Genomic DNA, 6,995 nt, shown 5'->3' with positions numbered 1-6,995 from the left:
CCTGGCTGCACAAGAGCTCAACTGTCATTCATCTCACAGCTGAAAGTCTGGACTTTGGGTCAACACCTCCCCATTTCTCCTACCAACAAGCCCCTGTGTACTTGTTCATTGTTTTAAGCTCCAACTATAAGTGAGTTCAAATAGTGTACTTGCACCCCCCCTCCACAGAAAATTTTAATTAAGCTTCTCCAGAATCTTCACCATAATTGATTTTAGGACTATCAGCAAAAGAATCTCTACAAAAGAGTTCAATGTAGTTAAGTTTCCTATTTCCTGTATCTCTCTTATAATAATTAAATTTGGCCACAGGCCTGAAAGAGATGAGCACTCCAGGTGCTGAACACCTCTTTATTAGTGTTTCACAGACATTTTGGACTATCTGGTATAGTAATAACTTACAGAATAGTTGGTAAAAGTTCTCAAGGGTGGTGGGTCTGCAAATGCAGAGTGTGATAAGAAAAACAGATTCTTTTAACTAGGTCCTTGGCCTTGGGCCCAACTTCACAGTTCAAGAATAGGAGAGGATGTTACCAACTGGGCTCCATGGTAACAGCTGGCAGGGGAAGGAAAGAAAGGGGAGAAGCAGCTCTCCCCTTCTCAGGTGCTGTCCTCGAAGAGTTAACTTGCCCAGAACAGTGAAGGAAAAGCTGCTTTTGTGTGAACTTCTGCAGACTGTGAACTTCTGAGCCCCTCCCCTCACACTCTGGGTATAAAGTTCTGAAACTACCTGAACCCAGGGTTTAGGGGCATTAATTGATTACCACAAAAAAGCTGTACCCTCTGAACCTGGCTGCAGCCAAATGTCTCCAGTGTCTCCAGTGCCTTGCCTGGTCTGTCCCTAAAACAACAGTACTTGGGCCAAGGACAGAGTTCTTGGTAACAGGCTAGGGACCAAGCTGTCAACTCTTGGGACTTTTCAGCCATTTAGGATCCAACCTATAACAGGCTTCCCCCTCCAGTTCAGAAGTGTCCTGAGTCTGTTTCCCTGCTTGTCCATCCATCATCTTCTAGAGGCAGGGCATGCTGAGACACAGGAGCAGCTCTGCAGATGAGTGTCCCCTGGCCAGGCTAGGGCCCTGGAGCTCAGGTTACGCCTCTGCCCATGTAGCTCAGGGCATGCTGTCCCCATGCTGAGGCTGGGAGAGGTAAAGTGGCTCCAGGAATTCAGCACCATGCAAAAGTGCTGAGACCAGGATACAGAAAAGAAATTTGCTTCCCCCTACTTCTCAAAACATGGCTAGGAAGAACTTTTCACTTCTCACCAAGAAGAGAAAAAAGACAACAAACAAAACTAATGTTTAGTGTTGTCGAATCACGTCTTTTACATTGTTTCCTGTCCAGGGTGAAGGTGCAGAGAGTGTGATGGCAAGAAGCAGGGCTTTGGGGCCACCTCACAGCTTCGCATGGCTCCCGAAGCAGCCCGGGAACAGTGCTTTACAGTCCAGGCGTCTGACTGCTCACTCACCAGGAGACAGCCAGCAGGATCAGCACAAGTCTTCTGGACCGAACGAGGTCTCCTCTACAAGCTTAGTCAGGCTGGGCTCTGAGTACACGCTGGATAGATGCAAGCAGAGACCTGGATGGATAAAAGTACACTGGCTGCTATATGGTCAAGAGAAAGAGCAAAATGTCCTTGAGCCTCTGATGCTGCATTTGACAGGCTGTGATTACCTCATAGACAAAAGTCTCTCGGTTCTTAACACCAGACAAAGAATGCTGTGTAGAAAGAATGGGCTCTTAAGACTCCAGATCTCTAATCTTGGAACTTCTGCCAACTTGCTGACTATCTCAAAAGACCTACTTACCTTATTTTCTATCAGCCCTGTCAGGTAGACAAGTTGTTTTTTTTTTTGTTTGTTTTTTGTTTTTTGTTTTTCATTTGCAGTGCTGGAATTGACCCCTAGGTCCTGTGTGAGCTGGACCAGTGCTCTAGCACTGAGCAGGCCCTCAGCCCTCAAACACTTTTAAAAGCAAGTTATTTGACTTCACCCATTGTTGTCCTTTCCCCTTTAGAAGTTCAGTCCCTCCCATCCTTGACAGAATCTGTGTCTCCTGATTTGCAAATCTATTCTGAGTGTGAATAAAGACCATCTTTGCTTTATTGTAACCTGTTTGTGATTTCTTGGCCCACATGCATGCAGAGATCTGGGCTTCCAGGTAGCGGCCATAGACATAGAGTTGTTGGGATAGATTGCCCAGAGCCTGGAGCTCCTGATGGGGCCAGCCCAGGAGGGGCCCAAGGCATGCAGGGGCAGTGCCGTGGCTGGGAGCCAAGATTGAGTTCTACACAGGAGGTGGTCGATGGCATGAGCCTCACACTGCCTACCACGGCTCTGGCTCTAGGTGCTGGACCCTGGCTGAGTGGCTTGCTCCTCTGGGCTTGGCTTCCTTAACAGAGGAATGGGTGAAGCCATACTACTTTTTCTCACTCATTTTTCTTTTTTAATTATGAAAAAAAGGGGCCCAGTTCAATGGCTGGGCACTTGCCTGTCATGCATGAGTCACCAGGTTTATTCCCCAGCACTGAGAAAGCACACATGTGTTGGGGAACAGACCCCGAGACCTTCTCTGCCTTCTCCCTTCCTAGCACCTATAGTGGTTCAGGTCTTAAATCCCCCCTCCCAGGCCCATCTGTTGAGGGCTGGTGGTCAGCCTGGGGTGTTCCTGGGAGGTGGACCTTTGGGAGGATGCTGGGCCAACAGGGGGATGCTCTTGAGGGGATGCTGGACATACCCTTCCCCTCTTTCCTGGCTTCCTGGCCTCCGGGAGGTGAGTAGCCTTGGTCCACCTCAGGCTCCTCTGGTGATGTGCTGCCTCACCATGGGCCCAGAAGCTGGGGAGCCAACTGATCATGGACCAAAACGAAAATTCCACATTGTTTACCTCAGGTCTCATGTCACAGTAATAGAAAGGTGACAGTGCACATTTGTTTGCTTGTTTTTGTTTTGTGGTGCTGGGAGCTGAACTCTGGGTGGGCCTTGGGCATTCAAAACATGTGCTCCACCAATAGCAGCCCCAGGTTTTCACAGATCCACGTGCATTCCAGGACCTTCAGAAGGCAGGTTGGAAGAAATGACCAGAACAAGATGCTTCTCTACGTTTCAGATGAGGAGAGATGCATGTGGGATGGAGCAGCAGGCCAACTGGTCCTCTGAGGTGGCAAACTCTAAAAGACATGGGGGAGTGGAGAAGGGAACAGGAGGCCAGGGGTGTCCAGCAAGCTTTGATAGAGCTTCATTTCGGCTCAATTAGCAGTCTCCATTTACCTGCCTTGGTGTGAGGAGGACAGCCTTCCCTGAAGAATCTCCGCAGCTTGTCCCCGGCAGGTAGAGGCCATTCCTCAGGTGACTTTGGCCTGAAGGAGGTGGCATGCTGATTCAGAGGTCCTTCACTCCTCAGGGCAAAGTGCACCCAGGATCTAGCGGTCTCAACCACATGCAAGGGTATACAGTGCGTGATGCCGAGCAGCTTCAGGTTCACGGCAAAACTGAGCCCGAGGTTTGGAGCCACTGTCCATACTACTGTCCCTCCCCTCCTTTGTAGCACCCCTGCTCCCTCCCCCTTCCCCCCACAGGCAGCGCGTCTTGGCTGCTGAGGCTGCATAGCACCTCTCCACCACCCAAGCCCTGGTGTGTGGGGGGCTCCCTCTTGGTGTGCACACTACAAAACCAGTGATCACTGACCCTGTAAAACTGTAATCACTAACCCTGAGCTGGGGACACAGCCAGTGAGGCTTGGGAGCAACTCATCCTCTTGTGAGAAGGTGGAGGATACTTGCTGAAGCTTCCTTCCCTCCCTCCCTCCCTCTCTCTGTGTGTGGTAGAAGGGATTGACCCAGTGGTGCTCTCCCACTGAGCTACACCCCCAGACCTTATGTTTTATTTTGAGACAGGGTTTTGCTAGTTGCCCTGCCTGGTCTTGAACTTGAGATTCTCCTAACTCAGCCTGTCAAGTGACTGGAATTAAAAGCATGCACCGTTGTGCCCTGCTTTTTTTTTTTTTTTTCTTTTAATTTTTAAAATATATTTTTTGTGATGCTAAGGATTGAAGCCAGAGCCTTGAGCATGCTAGACAAGTGCCTGTCACTCAGTCCCTGGATATCTTTCATAAGAATGCTAACACCATTACTCATGACCTAATCACCTCCTAAAGACCATCCCCTAATACTGTTAACTTGGGGATTTGGAATTTCAACAGGAGGATTTTTGGAGGGACACACAGTATAAGCACCACCTATTCTCCCTGGACCTACCTCTCTGGGGTGTTCCTTGCTGGGGTCTTAGTTCTACTGGTGCTTGGGAACAGCAGCATTTCTGTGAACCCAGCATGCAGATGTCCCTGAGTGAACGGCCCTGGGCTGAAGCCAACACAGGATGGTTGGTACAGTGGAGGCGGATGGCACAGCTTTGACGACCAAAGAGAACAGTGCAGACCTGAGGAGAACCTGCTGGACACAGCTCTCTTGTGGAACAAGTCTCCCCCTCCACCCCTGTGGCAGTTTATGATGAAAAATGAGACTGGTTCCTGGCACAGAGCTTCAGCATCCCTTGAGTTTCCCTGGTGTAAAAGGGTCTGTTATGCAGAGGTGGTGACTACTGAGAACCCTGGGTATTTTCAGGGCTGGGGCTGATACCAGAAAGAGCAACTGCAGAGACAGAGGTTTGGGGCTCTGGGCAGACCGACTCCGGGAAGGCTGGGGCTGGAGCTAGTGTTCAGCCTCGTGGCCTGTGATCCAGTCTCTCCTGCCTGATGGGCAGATGTGGGAGGGTGGGGTGCCCTGACTCCGCAGGGCTGGACAGAGCACAGAGGCCTCCCCCTGGGCAGCTGGCAAGGGCTCTCTCTAAGTTGCATCCATCATAACAACGTCTCAGCAGCCCTCTGTTCTGAGCTCCAGGAGTTGTTCCATGAAGAAGCCAACCTGACAGGGGAGTGACACGCCTGGGTTACAGAGGCCAGTGCCGTTGCTGGGACCTGGAGTGTTCCCAAAGGCCCAGTGTGATGGGTGTGGTCCTCAGCATGTCTCTACCAGAAGCTTGAAGACGAGGGGCCTTTGGGAGTTAGGTCCCTGGGGTGTGCCCCGGAAAGGGGCCAGGGGTCTGCAGTCCCTCCCCTCACCGAGAGGTGAGCTGCTGCCTCCACCACACACCCTCTCTACAACGTCCTGCTCCACACGGGAATCAGCAACAGGGCCGAGACTGCAGCCGTACCTGCTCAAAGTGTGAGCCAAACAAGCCTCTCTTTCTCCTGAGGGGTGGGGTACCAGGAATCAAACTCGGGGGGCACTCACCTACTGATCCATCCCCAGCCCTATTCTGCACTTTATTTAGAGACAAGGTCTCACTGAGTTGCTTAGCACCTCACCATTGCTGAGGCTGGCTTTGAACTCACTGTCCTCCTGCCTCAGCCTCCCGAGCCGCTGGGATTACAGGCATGTGCCACCATGCCCAGCTCCTTTTATTTATTTATTTTTAAACAGCAGATTTATCTGATATTTGTTGAGTAATGGGAAGCTGACCAACAGATGGTCAGAGGTGTGGGTGACCCCTGAGACATGCAGCTCACAGGGAAGTCTTGTGGGGGACATTGCCTTTGACCAGTGGACTAGACCCTAGCTCTGGGTGTTCGGACGTCTGGCTGGTGTCGCAGCAGGGGCCCGTGTGCCTCACCCCTGGGCCAGGTGCTTTCCACACACCTGTTCAGACAGGAGTCCATTCTCTTGGAGACAGAAGTAGTGGCATGTGGATTTTTACAACACATTGAAATTTGTTGCAGACATTGAGCTAGAAGATGTAATAAAACATGGTGCGGCCCAAGCGCTTGGTGGTCAGTGGCAGAGAAAGTGTCCACAGCAGTCCATGGGATCTGTCTGTTTGCATCTTCCCAACCCTCCATGCCCAAGACTGCACCTTCCTCACACTTCCTCCCAAGAAGGACCAAGGGCACTTGTGAGCCAGCATCCTCTGCTGTCACCAATGGCAGCTAAATGAATATCTCCACAGGGACAGAAGTCCAGCCTGAGGCTGTTAGAACTCTGCTGTTCTTCTCTGGGTCATCTTTACTAAACCATCAGGTTTTGCTTCTGTAAATTGCATATCTGGTTGGACTTTTGGTTCCTGGGCACAGATTGTTAGAGAAAATTGATAGAAAACATCTCAGAACATGCAACTGGAGACATAATTCAGTGGTAGAGCACTTGCCTAGTGTGCATGAGGCCCTGGGTTTCCCCCAGCCACTACTTCTGCCTCCAAAATCGTGAACTCCCATCTGAACAGGTGTGTAGAAAGCACCTGGCCCAGAGGTGAGGCATGCCGGGCCCCGGCCTGACACTGGATAGACATCTGAACACCCAGAGCTGGGGTCTGGTCCACTGGTCAAAGGCAGTGTCCTCCACGAGACTAATGAAACCCTGCAAAAGAAAAAAAAAAAAAAAAAGGAAAAGGTTTCAGATAGTTTAGATCATATACACACAGACTGTCATCTTGACATCAGTTCAGCCATTCTGTACAAGTCTTGGTGGCCAAAAAGAAACATGTGTCTAGTCTCCAAGCTGATAACCTGCAGCTGGCTAGGTGGGTGTTGATTACACTGCTCAGGCTCAGTGCTGCTGTGATCCATTCTTTTCTGAGGCTCATAAAAACACCAGAGAGGACACTTAAAAATGCTTCTATTGGTGGGCAGGTCCCATCTTCCTCAATTGCAAAGGGTTCCAGCTGGATTCCAGAGGGGAGGATTTGCCCTAGCTACTATTAGATGTGGCTTTCCTCTCATTCTCCCTGAACACAGCACCATCCTCTTTTTTGGTACTGGGAATTGAACCTAGGGACTTATACCTCTGAACTACATACATCTCTAGTCTTCTTAAATTTTTTTTTTTTTAATTGTGAGACAATGGCAAGGGTCTCACTAAGTTGCCCAGGCTGGCCTTGAACTTGCATTCTTCTGCCTCAGCCTCCTGACTCATGGGATTACAGGCATGCCCCCAACTTTTTAGGTGT

This window comes from Urocitellus parryii, chromosome 1 (genome assembly GCF_045843805.1).
Source record: "Urocitellus parryii isolate mUroPar1 chromosome 1, mUroPar1.hap1, whole genome shotgun sequence".
In the NCBI taxonomy this organism is placed as follows: Eukaryota; Metazoa; Chordata; class Mammalia; order Rodentia; family Sciuridae; genus Urocitellus; species Urocitellus parryii.
Note: the sequence above shows the minus strand (reverse complement) of the source record.